This window comes from Ovis aries, chromosome 1 (genome assembly GCF_016772045.2).
Source record: "Ovis aries strain OAR_USU_Benz2616 breed Rambouillet chromosome 1, ARS-UI_Ramb_v3.0, whole genome shotgun sequence".
Taxonomy (NCBI): domain Eukaryota; kingdom Metazoa; phylum Chordata; class Mammalia; order Artiodactyla; family Bovidae; genus Ovis; species Ovis aries.
In genome coordinates this window covers 188,037,986-188,050,699 of record NC_056054.1, presented here as the reverse complement: position 1 = coordinate 188,050,699, position 12,714 = coordinate 188,037,986, and the positions used below count along the sequence as shown (strand labels likewise).

Genomic DNA, 12,714 nt, shown 5'->3' with positions numbered 1-12,714 from the left:
GGAAAGGTGATGAGAACTGGGGAATGTTTAGATTAACGGCTAATGGAGACATGACCAGTATCTTCAAGTGTTCTGAAAGCTGCCAATGGAAGAGGAACGTGGCCAAGTTGCTCTGTGGGAGATGTGTTGCTCCAAGTGAGTTACAGCTTGATATCAAGAAAATTTCCTAGGATCCAGAGCTGATTAACAAGGGAGGTTTTCAAGCAGCTAACCCAACTCAATACCAGAAAAACAACTCAATGAAAAAGTGGGCAGAAGACCTAAACAGACATTTCTCCGAAGAACACATACCAACAGATAATAAACACATGAAAAGATGCTCAACATAGCTATTTATTAGAGAACTGCAAATCAAAACTACAATGAGATATTCAGTTCAGTTCAGTTCAGTCACTCAGTCATGCCCAACTCTTTGCGACCCCATGAATCGCAGCACACCAGGCCTCCCCGTCCATCACCAACTCCCGGAGTTCACTCAGACTCACGTCCATCGAGTCAGTGATGCCATCCAGCCATCTAATCCTCTGTCGTCCCCTTCTCCTCCTGCCCCCAGTCCCTCCCAGCACCAGAGTCTTTTCATACTGATTAGAATGGCCATCATCAAAAAAATCTGCAAACAATAAAAGCTGGAGAGTGTGGAGAAAAGGGAACCTTTTTGCACTGTTGGTGGGAATATAAATTGATGCAGCCACTATGGAGGACAGCATGGAGATTCCTTAAAAAACTAGGAATAAAACTCTCATCTGACCCAACAATCCCACTACTGGGCATATACCCTGAGAAAATCATAACTGAAAAAGACACATGGACACCAATGTTCATTGCAGCACTATTTACAATAGCTAGAACATGGAAGCAACCTGGATGTCCACTGACGGATGAATGGATGAAGAAGCTGTGGTGTGTGTGTGTGTGTGTGTGTGTGTGTGTGTGTGTGTATATATATATATATACACATATACAGTGGAATATTACTCAGCCATAAAAAGGAATGCATTTGAGTCAGTTCTAATGAGGTAGATGAACTTGGAGTCTATTATACAGAGTAAGATAAATCAGAAAGAGAAAAATAAACATCATATATTAACACATATATATGGATTCTAGAAAGATGGTACTGATGAACCTATTTGCAGGGCAGCAATGGAGACACGGACATAGAGGACAGACTTGTGGACCCAGTCGGGGAGGAAAGGGTGAGATGAATGGAGGGAGCAGCACGGAAACATATACACTATCATATGTAAAACAGACAGCCAGTGGGAATTTGCTGTGTGAGTCAGGGAGCTCAGACTGGGGCTCTGTGACAACCTAGAGGGGTGGGATGGGGTGGAGGTGGGAGGGAGGGTCAAGAAGGAGGGGACATATGTATACCTATGGCTGATTCATGTTGATGTATGGCAGAAACCAACACAATACCGTAATTATCCTTCAATTAAAAATAAATTTTTTACAAGGGAGGCTTTCATTAAAGTTGTGGTCATATGAACATATATCTGGGTTGTAATGAAAGAGCTCATTTATTGAATAAGTTATATCAGATGATGACTAAGGTTAATTTAAGCAGATCAATAACAAATTTAGATACGTGTAGGTAGAAAGCTTAACTAGGATGTTAAAAACAAAATCTTAAAGGTGCTTCATAGAGGATAATAACAGAAATTTTTTTACAGTTTTATTAAGAAGCATTATAAATATGAAACAAGGATTATAAAATAACAATATTTTTATCATAAAAATTATTTGAAGGATTAGAGTCAAGAAATTTCCCTAAAGAGTAGGTTTATTAACATTAATACACTTTATTGGACAAATTTTTAATATTGTGCATATGGACTGAATTTTTACTTCATGATAAAAGTTAGGAAACTTAACTAGGAATTATTATAGATGAGACCTTTATTAAAAATATTTATAAAAACTAAAACTTGACATTGAAGTGAAAATACTGCTTTTGGAAATAAAGATATATATGTAAAGACACATGGTAAACATTCAAAAGCTTGCTAACTACTGTTCCTCACACATTTTGAGCATACTGAATATATAGAATACATATGTATGTTTATATATACACACATACTAACACACATCTCTGTATCACTGACCTGTGTCTTTCAACTCAGCCTCACATTTTCTTCCTAAAAATGACTGCTGTGGCCTTAATGACCTATCACTAATTTAAACTGCAATACATGAAAGGGTTTCAAAACAGGAGGGGGCACATTTGGCTGCAGTATTCATTCATGGTGATGGTTTCCTTTCTGCATGTTATTAATTTGTGAGTGTCTCTCATGTAGACCCTTTGTTGGCAGAATTCAGTCCTATAAAGACTGACTGTTATGTTTACAGTCCCTTACGGTTGGAAAGCATAGTTATTATCTTGCAGAAATGAAGCACAACTAATAATCCCCTGAAACAGTGGGCCCAGAGTAGACTGGTTGAGAAATGAGACATCCTAGGTTGAGGTTTATCAGCAACTTTTAAGCTCCCAAAGAATGATGTATGGTTCTGCAGAAGGCAATGTACTATTAAATCATGGAACATTTACCATCTGGTCAAACCCTCCACCTTCAAGAAACACAGGTTCTACCTGAAGACTTGTTTCCCTTGAAAATCTCCATGGATGAATATTACAAGACCTTCTTCAGTAAGAAGCATTTCGCTGAGCCTTTCATAAATCTATTCTCGTCTTTTAATCCCTGTTCTATTTTTGTCCCTTAATCAGTTACAAACATGAGTAATTCACTTTTAGTTCATAAAACTGAAAATAATAATTGACTACTTAGCCTTCTTTCTTTAAAGCTTAAAATCTCTAATCTCCTTAATAATGTGCATTTCTTTAATTATGCTCATCACCCTTATCTGAGTTTTCTCATTTCCCCTCATTTTTGGGCAAGTGTTTGTTTTTATCTCTTTGCATGCTATTAAAATGGGACATAATTATCTTAACAAAGGTAAAATGCATGAAAATATATTAAGAGGATTACTCTCTAGTCTATACATTTCACATAATTTTCAATACTAACTTTCTTCACTTACCATTTGAAGTCAGCTTTTAGTGGGCTACCACCCTCAAGGGGCCCCCCCTACCCATTATCACCCCCCGGGCATTCTAGGAACTTGCATTAAAGAACCTCTCCCAAAGCATCTTCTGTTAAACAGTTAAATTACATTGTTTCAACAACTCAACATCAAAGTGCTAACATTTTTCAAAATGTCATTTTCAAAGTACTCATCTGTTCAGTGAAAATGACATGTGAATTGTGGCTAGCAAGGCTAGACATTTCTCAGATAAGGTGAATAATATATTTTCACAGTTTTGTTTTAGCATAAGAGTCAAGATTTTGAAACTCGTCTAATCATGAGTTTATTTATTTCCCTATTACAGCTAACTCAATTAATGAAGACATAATACAATATTAAATATTGAGTTTCCCTACAGAAATATTAGAAGCATACCACTGAGAACCTTCAAGAGGATGTTTGTACACATATGAAAACAGTATACCTTGAGATAGTATAGAATAATCTAGTTTTTCTTCTGAAGAGATGGCAACAGTAATATCACGATCAGTGAACTACAAAAAAATTGCATTAGAAGGTTCTAGCAGTAGTAGCACTTATAACATGTGGGTTGAACAAAATTAATAGCTTTTAATTTATTATGTTGTTATAATTAAGGTATATATTTTCAAATACTTTTCATGCAGATTCTTCTGATTTATAAAAAGTAATAGCAAAAATAATAATTTTGCTAGAAACTGGAAAAAGACTAGACATTTTCCTGATTAAAAAAAGAATGACTCTGGTTAAAAAAAAAGAAACATGAATTTCCCATCACTGACTTGAAATATCAGCCTAAAGGTCTAGATGTGTCTATAATTAGATTTTGTACTAAGTTCCCTTTCATCAAAACTTTTTACTTAAAAGGAATTAGGTCAGACTTTTACAAAGGCAGTAAGAAAGAGTATCTGTGACAGATTTATTCAAATTCTCCATTGTTCTATTAAAATGTGCCCTTTGACCTTCCTATAGCTAGTGCTGAATAATAAAGAGTGGCCAAGCTTCCTGACTATTATTGGCAATAAGTCATACCTATTGAGATTCAAAATGGAGATAAAATATACTTCATTCATTCATTCATTCACTCATTCACTCATTATTCAGGGCTTGTGCTAGGTACTAGGGTGGCGCTGGGGTCAGAATTTATAAGACAAAAGTCCATGCTCCATATTTCCAGGCTGATATGAAGATAAGACATATATTCAAGTAATTACTAATTGGTAAGTATCAGGGAAAGAGAAAACAATACTCTGATAATTCAGAGAATGTATGTGAACAAATCTAGACCTTAATCCAGTGTATTTATAAGTTAAAAATGTATCATTCGGGAGCTTCTAAGTGACATTAATAAACTGACATTTGAAAACAGGAGAATTTATGAATTCAGTGGTTAGGACATCTACCTCAAACTCAATTTCTTAATTCTAGCCTTGGTTTATTTCAGAATTCTGCTTTCCTTTCTGTCCAACATAATTATTTTTAAGGACAGAATGGGAAAATAAGTCTTGACTGGGATCAATTACATCAATTTCCTTTAAAGATTTAAAAAGATGCATAGTTTTCAAATATATTAATAAATATGCTTTCTGATTATAAAAGTAAAACAAGCTCATTGTTACAAGTCCAGACAAAAAAAGGAGGTAAAAACTAAATTTATAATGCTGCCATCCAAAGATTAAACTGTTAATTTTATCAGGTCAAATAGAAAATATAGGCTATTCAATGAACATGCTATCTTATAATGAATATTCTACACTTAATTCAAGGAAAAAAGTCTGTTCATCATGTACTCATGACTGTGTTCTTGTGAAATCTAACAGATGCATACTTGACGTACAGTACCACAAAAAACTTTTGAGTGTAATGCCATGAACAAGAAGAACTGTAAACTAAAACTGTTCCACCAGAATGCTGAATAACTGCTAAATCTGAAACTACACCAAAATAAAAAAAAATTTTCTGGCTCAGAATACTTGCCAAAACTGCTCAAAACTCTAATGAAGGAATGTTAGTATATTAAAAGTGTGAAGTATCCAAAAAAGATTACTCTGGACAACTGGGATTTATAGGCAACAAAATAAACATTGAAAAGAGGGAATACTAGCAGGATGTAAAGAGCAGAGGTTTCCAATCTTCCTTCTCAGCACCATTTGTATCTCAGTAATTTTTTAGTGTTGCCTCAAATCCAAAGAAAATAGCTAACAATTCTGTTGATTACATGGTTCAGTTCAGTTCAGTTCAGTCACTCAGTCGTGTCTGACTCTTTGCGACCCCATGAACCTCAGCACGCCAGGCCTCCCTGTCCATCTAGGCTCAAACAATTTAATAAATAAATATATATATATATATATATATATGTCTTAATAATTTAGTGGCCATTAAAAAAATAACATCCACTATTAAAAGAGATGGCTTTTTCTTTCGTGTTCAAGTAGCCACAGCTGGGGTGGTACAGCTGGGTCGTGCTGGGTATACCTTATCCCACTGCCCTACTGTCACTATACTCACTCCTAAATAAACGGTTGTCTTGGAAAGATTTGATGCCTCTGATGTGCAAACTTCTGATCTTTTTATTACAGAGCATGTAAATCCAACTTGGGATATATAATATACGTTAATTACATGCAGCCAAAGGGAACCATCCTCTTATGCATGGAGTCTCATGGAATGTCCGTGCCACTGGGTAACAGGTCCCCATAGAGCCACTCTCAGACTCTCCTATATTCCTATCCATATAAGCGCTTGTTACATTAAATAAGCCTACAGTCTACCTTTATAACAAATAATCCCATAATTAAACATATAATCTAAAAAGTGGCTGAATATTACTTTCAAATGGAATAAAAATATGCATTTTAAACAATCTTTTGTTAAAGTAAAAAAGCAATAACAGAGCCCTCTTGGCTTATAAAAAAATCTGTCAAAGTAATTCTAAAAAGATCCTGTGGCAGGCAGAATAATGTCCTCTCCTTCCCCTAAAAGATATTCGTGTGTGAGATCCTGGAATTTGTGAATATGTTAAACATGGCAAAAAAGGATTCAGGCTGCAGATGGAATTAAGGATACTAATCAGCTGACTTGAAGTAAACCCAATGTAATCACAAGGATCCTTAAAAGTGGAAGGAGGCAGAATATGATGTTCAGAGGGAAGGAAGGAACAAATGATGAAGGAAGGAAGGATTTGTAGGGAAGAAACAGAAGATGCAGTATGATGACTTGACCTGCTATTGCTAGCTTTACAGACTGAGGAGGGGAGCCACAGGCCAAGGAATGTGGGCAGCCTCTAGAAGTTAGAGAAGGCAAGGAAACAAATTCTTCCCTAGAGTCTGCCCACATTTTGACTTTAGCCTAGTGAGATTCAAGTTCACTTCTAACCTACAGAAATGTAAGATAATAAATTTGTGTTTTTTTTTTTTAAGTCACTACATTTGTGGTATGGTTTTTCCAGTAGTCATGTATGGATATGAGAGCTGGACCATAAAGAAGGCTGAAGGCCAAAAAATTGACACTTTTGAACTATGGTGCTGGAGAAGACTCTTGAGAGTCCCTTGGACTGCAAGGAGATCAAACCAGTCAATCCTAAAGGAAATCAACCCTGAGTATTCATTGGAAGGTCTGATGCTGAAGCTGAAGTTCTAATACTTTGGCCAGCTGATGTGAGAAGTTGACTCACTGGAAAGGACCCTGATGCTGGGGGAAACTGAGGGCAAGAGGAGACGGAGTGACAGAGGATAAGATGCTTGGGTGGCATCACTGAATCCATGTACATGAGTGTGAGGAAACGCAGGGAGTTAGTGATGGACAGAGAAGCCTGGAATGCTGCTGTTCATGGGGTCACAAAGAGTCAGACATGACTTAGTGACTGAACAACAACATTTGTGGTAACTTATTAATAGCAGCCACAGAAAGATTAATATAGATTCCCAAATGATACAAATAACAATCAGAAACGACTGCAGTTATAAATGTTTCAGGTCAACTGGATGAGCTAATGATATGTAAATTGCCAATATTGTATTCCTTGGCTAACCTCACCAAGAAAAAAAAGAGAGAGGACTCAAATAAATAAAATCAGAAATGAAAGAGATGTTATAATTGATATCAGAAACACAAAGGATAAGAGACTACTATGATACAATTATATGCCAACAAAATAGACAACCTAGAAGAAATGGGTAAATTCCTAGAAATATACAACCTACAAAGCCTGAATCATGATGAAATAGAAAATCTGAACAGATCAGTTGCTAGCAAAAAAGACTGGATCAATAATCAAAAACCTCTCAACAAACAAAAGTCCATGACCAAAAGCCTTCACTAGTGAATTCTACCAAACTTTCAAAGGAGAACTAACACAATTCCTTTTCAAACTCTTCTAAAAAATAGAAGAGGGGGAAATTTCTAAATACATTTTAAAAGGCCAACATCACCCTGATACCAAAACCAAACAAGGGTGACACAAAAAAAGAAAATTACAGACCAATATTCTTGCTGAATATAGATGAAAAAACTCTCAACAAAATATTAGTAAACCAAATTTAACAATAAATTAAAACGATCATAAACCATGATCAAGTAGGATTTATTCGAAGAATCTAAGACTGGTTCAACACCTGCAAACTAGTTAATGTTAACCACCATGTTAACAAAATGAAGAGTGAAAAACCATGTGGTCATCTTGATAGAGAGAGAAAATGCACTTGACAAAATTCAACATCCGTTTATGATAAAACCTCTTAACAAAGAGGTTATAGAGGGAATGTATCTCAACATAACAAAGGCTATATATGACAAGATCACATTTAACATCATACTCAATGGTAAAAAGCTGAAAGTTTTTCCTCTAAGATCAGGAACAAGACAAGGATGCCCACTCTCCCCACTTTTACTCAACATAGTATCTGGGGGTCCTAGTCACAGCAATTGGGCAAGGAAAAAAAAAAAGGCATCCAAACAGGGAAGGAAGAGCAAAACTGACACTATTTGGAGATGACATGATATTATACATAGAAAATCCTGAAGATGCCATCAAAAAACTGTTAGAACTAATAAATTTAGTAAAATTGTAGGCTACAAGATCAACACAAAATCCTGCATTTCTCTATACTAGTAATAAACTATTTGAAAGAAAAACGAGGAAAAAAATCCCATTTCCAATTATAACAAAAGAATAAAATATCTAGGAATAAGTTTAACCAAGGAGGTGAAAAGTCCGTATACTGAAAACTGCTGCTGCTGCTGCTGCTACATCAGTCGTGTACATGACATTAATTAAAGAAACTGAAGAAGACACAAATAAGTGGACAGATAGTCCATGCTCATAGATTGGAAGAATAACTATTGATAAAACATCCATACTACCCAAAGCAATGTACAGATTCAATGCAATAGCTATCAAACCTCCAATAGTATTTTTTACAGTCTAAATAGAAGAAACAATCCTAAAATTTGAGGAACCACAGAAGACCCTGGATAGCTAAAGCAATCTTGTAAAAAGGAACAAAGCTGGAGGCGTCACATGTCCTAATTTCAAACTATATAACAAAGCTAGAGTAATTAAATAGTATCGTACCGGCATAAAAACACAGACACAGATCAGTGGAACAAAACAGGGAGCCCAGAATAAAACCTGTACACTTACAGTCAGTTAATTTTTACAACAAAAAAGCCAGGAATATACAATGGGGAAGAACAGCCTCTTCAATAAATGATATTCGGAAAATGGTACAACCACATGCAAAAGAATGAAATTGGATCACTATCTTACACCGTATGCAAAAATTAACACAAAATGAATCAGAGACTTGAATCCATAAAACCTTGAAATCATAACTTGAATCCGTAAGACCTGAAACCACAAAACTCCTGGAATATAAAAGAGACAGTAAGCTCCGTGACACAGGGCTTGGCAATAATTTTTTGCTTCTGACACCAAAAGAACAACAGTGAAAATTAACAACTGAGACTACATCAAATTAAAAAGCTCCTGCACAGCAAAGGAAGCTATCAACAAATGAAAAGGCAACCTAATGAATGGAAGAAAATAACTGCAAACCATTTATCTGATAAGGGGCTAATATCTAAAATACACTAAGAATTCATACATTTCAGTACTAAAAAGCAAACAATGCAATAAAAAATGGGCAGAAGATCAGAATACTCATTTTTCCAAAGAAGACATACAGATGGCCAACAGACACGTAAAAGAAACTCAGTATCATTAATCATCAGAGAAACATGAATCAAAAATCACAATGAGATATCACTCCACACCTGTCACAATGGCTATCACCAATAAGACAAGAAATAACAAGTGTTGGGAAGGACGTGGAGAAAAGCAAACTCTTGTGTACTGTTTGTGCGGATGCAAATTAGTGCAGCCACTATGGAAAACAGTACTTAGGTTCCTCAAAAAACTAAAATTAGAACTACCATTTGATTCAGCAATCTCATTTCTTATCTGAGGAAGTGAAACCATTAGCTCAAAAGGATATCCACACCCTCATGTTCATTGCAGCATTAATTACTGTAGCCAACATATGGAAGCAACATAATCCTAACAATGGGTAAACTGTGGAATATATATGCAATAGAATACTACTCAGGCATAAAGAACAAAATCTTGCCATCTGTGACATGTTTTGATCTTGAGGATATTATGCTAAGTGAAGTAAGTCAGATACAGAAAGACGAATACTGTCTGATCTCTCTTACATGTGGAATTAAAAACAAACAAAAAAACAAAAACCAAGCTCATAGAAACAGAGAACAGATTGGTGGCTGCAAGAGGTCAGGGGTAGGGGAAATAGTGAACTTTATTATTTCTTTCTGTTTTTAGTTTATATAGATTGAATAAAATTTTTTTAAAAGCCTAAATAAAAAATAAACCTATAGGTGCTCATTCAAAGAATTTTACTGGTGTGTACTTGAAACATAGCTTTTGGCCTTTCTTCATTTTCCTTCCTGTTTAACAATGATGTAATGGCTTTACAGAAGATAAAAATTTCTGTATTATGCTCTGATATGATTTTCCAAGCTATGTAAGCTTAGGCAAAATATTATACATTTCCATATGCAAAATACCAAAGGAAATATTTTCAGTTCCTTCTTAGATGGAATTATGGTCTGATAGCTGGACAGTTCAGTTCAGTTCAGTTGCTCAGTCGTGCCCGACTCTTTGTGACCCCATGAATCGCAGCACGCTAGGCATCCCTGTCCATCACCAACTCCCAGAGTTCACTCAGACTCACGTCCATCAAGTCGGTGATGCCATCTAGCCATCTCATCCTCTGTTGTCCCCTTCTCCTCTGCCCCCAATCCCTCCCAGCATCAGAGTCTTTTCCAATGAGTCAACTCTTTGCATGAGGTGGCCAAAGTACTGGAGTTTCAGCTTTAGCATCATTCCCTCCAAAGAAATCCCAGGGCTGATCTCCTTCAGAATGGACTAGTTGGATCTCCTTGCAGTCCAAGGGACTCTCAAGAGTCTTCTCCAACACCACAGTTCAAAAGCATCAGTTCTTCAACCCTCAGTCTTCTTCACAGTCCAACTCTCACATCCATACATGACCACTGGAAAAACCATAGCCTTGACAGGACAGACCTTAGTCGGCAAAGTAATGTCTCTGCTTTTAAATATGCTATCTAGGTTGGTCATAACTTTCCTTCCAAGGAGTAAGCGTCTTTTAATTTCATGGCCGCAGTCACTATCTGCAGTGATTTTGGAGCCCCAAAAAAGAAAGTCTGACACTGTTTCCCCGGCTATTTCCCATGAAGTGATGGGACCAGATGCCATGATCTTCGTTTTCTGAATGTTGAGCTTTAAGCCAACTTTTTCAGTCTCCTCTTTCACTTTCATCAAGAGGCTTTTGAGTTCCTCTTCACTTTCTGCCATAAGGGTGGTGTCATTTGCATATCTGAGGTTATTGATATTTCTCCCGGCAATCTTGATTCCAGCTTGTGTTTCTTCCAGTCCGTTTCTCATGATGTACTCTGCATAGAAGTTAAATAAGCAGGGTGACAATATACAGCCTTGCTGTACTCCTTTTCCTATTTGGAACCAGTCTGTTGCTCCATGTCCAGTTCTAACTGTTGCTTCCTGACGTGCATACAGATTTCTCAAGAGGCAGGTCAGGTGGTCTGCTATTCCCATCTCTTTCAGAATTTTCCACAGTTGATTGTGAATCACACAGTCAAAGGCTTTGGCATAGTCAATAAAGCAGAAAGAGATGTTTTTCTGGAACTCTCTTGCTTTTTCCATGATCCAGTGGATGTTGGCAATTTGACCTCTGGTTCCTCTGCCCTTTCTAAAACCAGCTTGAACATCTGGAAGTACATGGTTCACGTATTGCTCAAGCCTGGCTTGGAGAATTTTGAGCATTACTTTACTAGCACGTGAGATGAGTGCAATTGTACGGTAGTTTGAGCATTCTTTGGCATTGCCTTTCTTTGGAATTGGATTGAAAACTGACCTTTTCCAGTCCTGTGGCCACTGCTGAGTTTTCCAAATTTGCTGGCATATTGAGTGCAGCACTTTCACAGCATCATCTTTCAGGATTTGAAAGAGCTCAACTGGAATGCCATCACCTCCACTAGCTTTGTTCATAGTGATGCTTCCTAAGGCCCAGGTGACTTCCCATTCCAGGATGTCTGGCTCTAGATGGGTGATCACACCATCATGATTATCCAGGTCGTGAAGATCTTTTTTGTACAGTTCTTCTGTGTATTCTTGCCACCTCTTCTTAATATCTTCTGCTTCTGTCCTTTATCGAGCCCATCTTTGCATGAAATGTTCCCTTGGTATCTCTAATTTTCTTGAAGAGATCTCTAGTCTTTCCCATTCTGTTCTTTTCCTCTATTTCTTTGCATTGATCACTGAAGAAGGCTTTCTATTCTCTTCTTGCTATTCTTTGGAACTCTGCATTCAGATGCTTAGATCTTTCCTTTTCTCCTTCGCTTTTTGCTTCTCTTCTTTTCACAGCTATTGTAAGGCCTCCCCAGACAGCCATTTTGCTTTTTTGCATTTCTTTTCCATGGGGATGGTCTTGATCCCTGTCTCCTGTGCAATGTCACGAACCTCATTCCATAGTTCATCAGGCACTCTATCTATCAGATCTAGGCCCTTAAATCTATTTTTCACTTCCACTGTATAATCATAAGGGATTTGATTTAGGTCATACCTGAATGGTCTAGTGGTTTTCCCTACTTTCTTCAATTTGAATCTGAATTTGGTAATAAGGAGTTCATGATCTGAGCCGCAGTCAGCTCCTGGTCTTGTTTTTGTTGACTGTATAGAGCTTCTCCATCTTTGGCTGCAAAGAATATAATCAATCTGATTTCGGTGTTGACCATCTGGTGATGTCCATGTGTAGAGTCTTCTCTTGTGTTGTTGGAAGAGGGTGTTTGCTATGACCAGTGCGTTTTCTTGGCAAAACTCTATTAGTCTTTGCCCTGCTTCATTCCGCATTCCAAGGCCAAATTTGCCAGTTACTCCAAGTGTTTCTTGACTTCCTACTTTTGCATTCCAGTCCCCTATAATGAAAAGGACATCTTTTTGGTGTTAGTTCTAAAAGGTCTTGTAGGTCTTCATAAAACCGTTCAACTTCAGCTTCTTCAGCATTACTGGTTGCGGCATAGACTTGGGTTACTGTG

The 12,714-nt window shown here is 36.9% G+C and overlaps 1 protein-coding gene across 1 annotated transcript in view; it reads right to left on the bottom strand.

The window, feature by feature from the left end:
• Positions 1-12,714, bottom strand: part of SLC49A4 (solute carrier family 49 member 4) — a 111,785-nt gene that overhangs the window by 28,220 nt on the left and 70,851 nt on the right. The window lies entirely within an intron of this gene.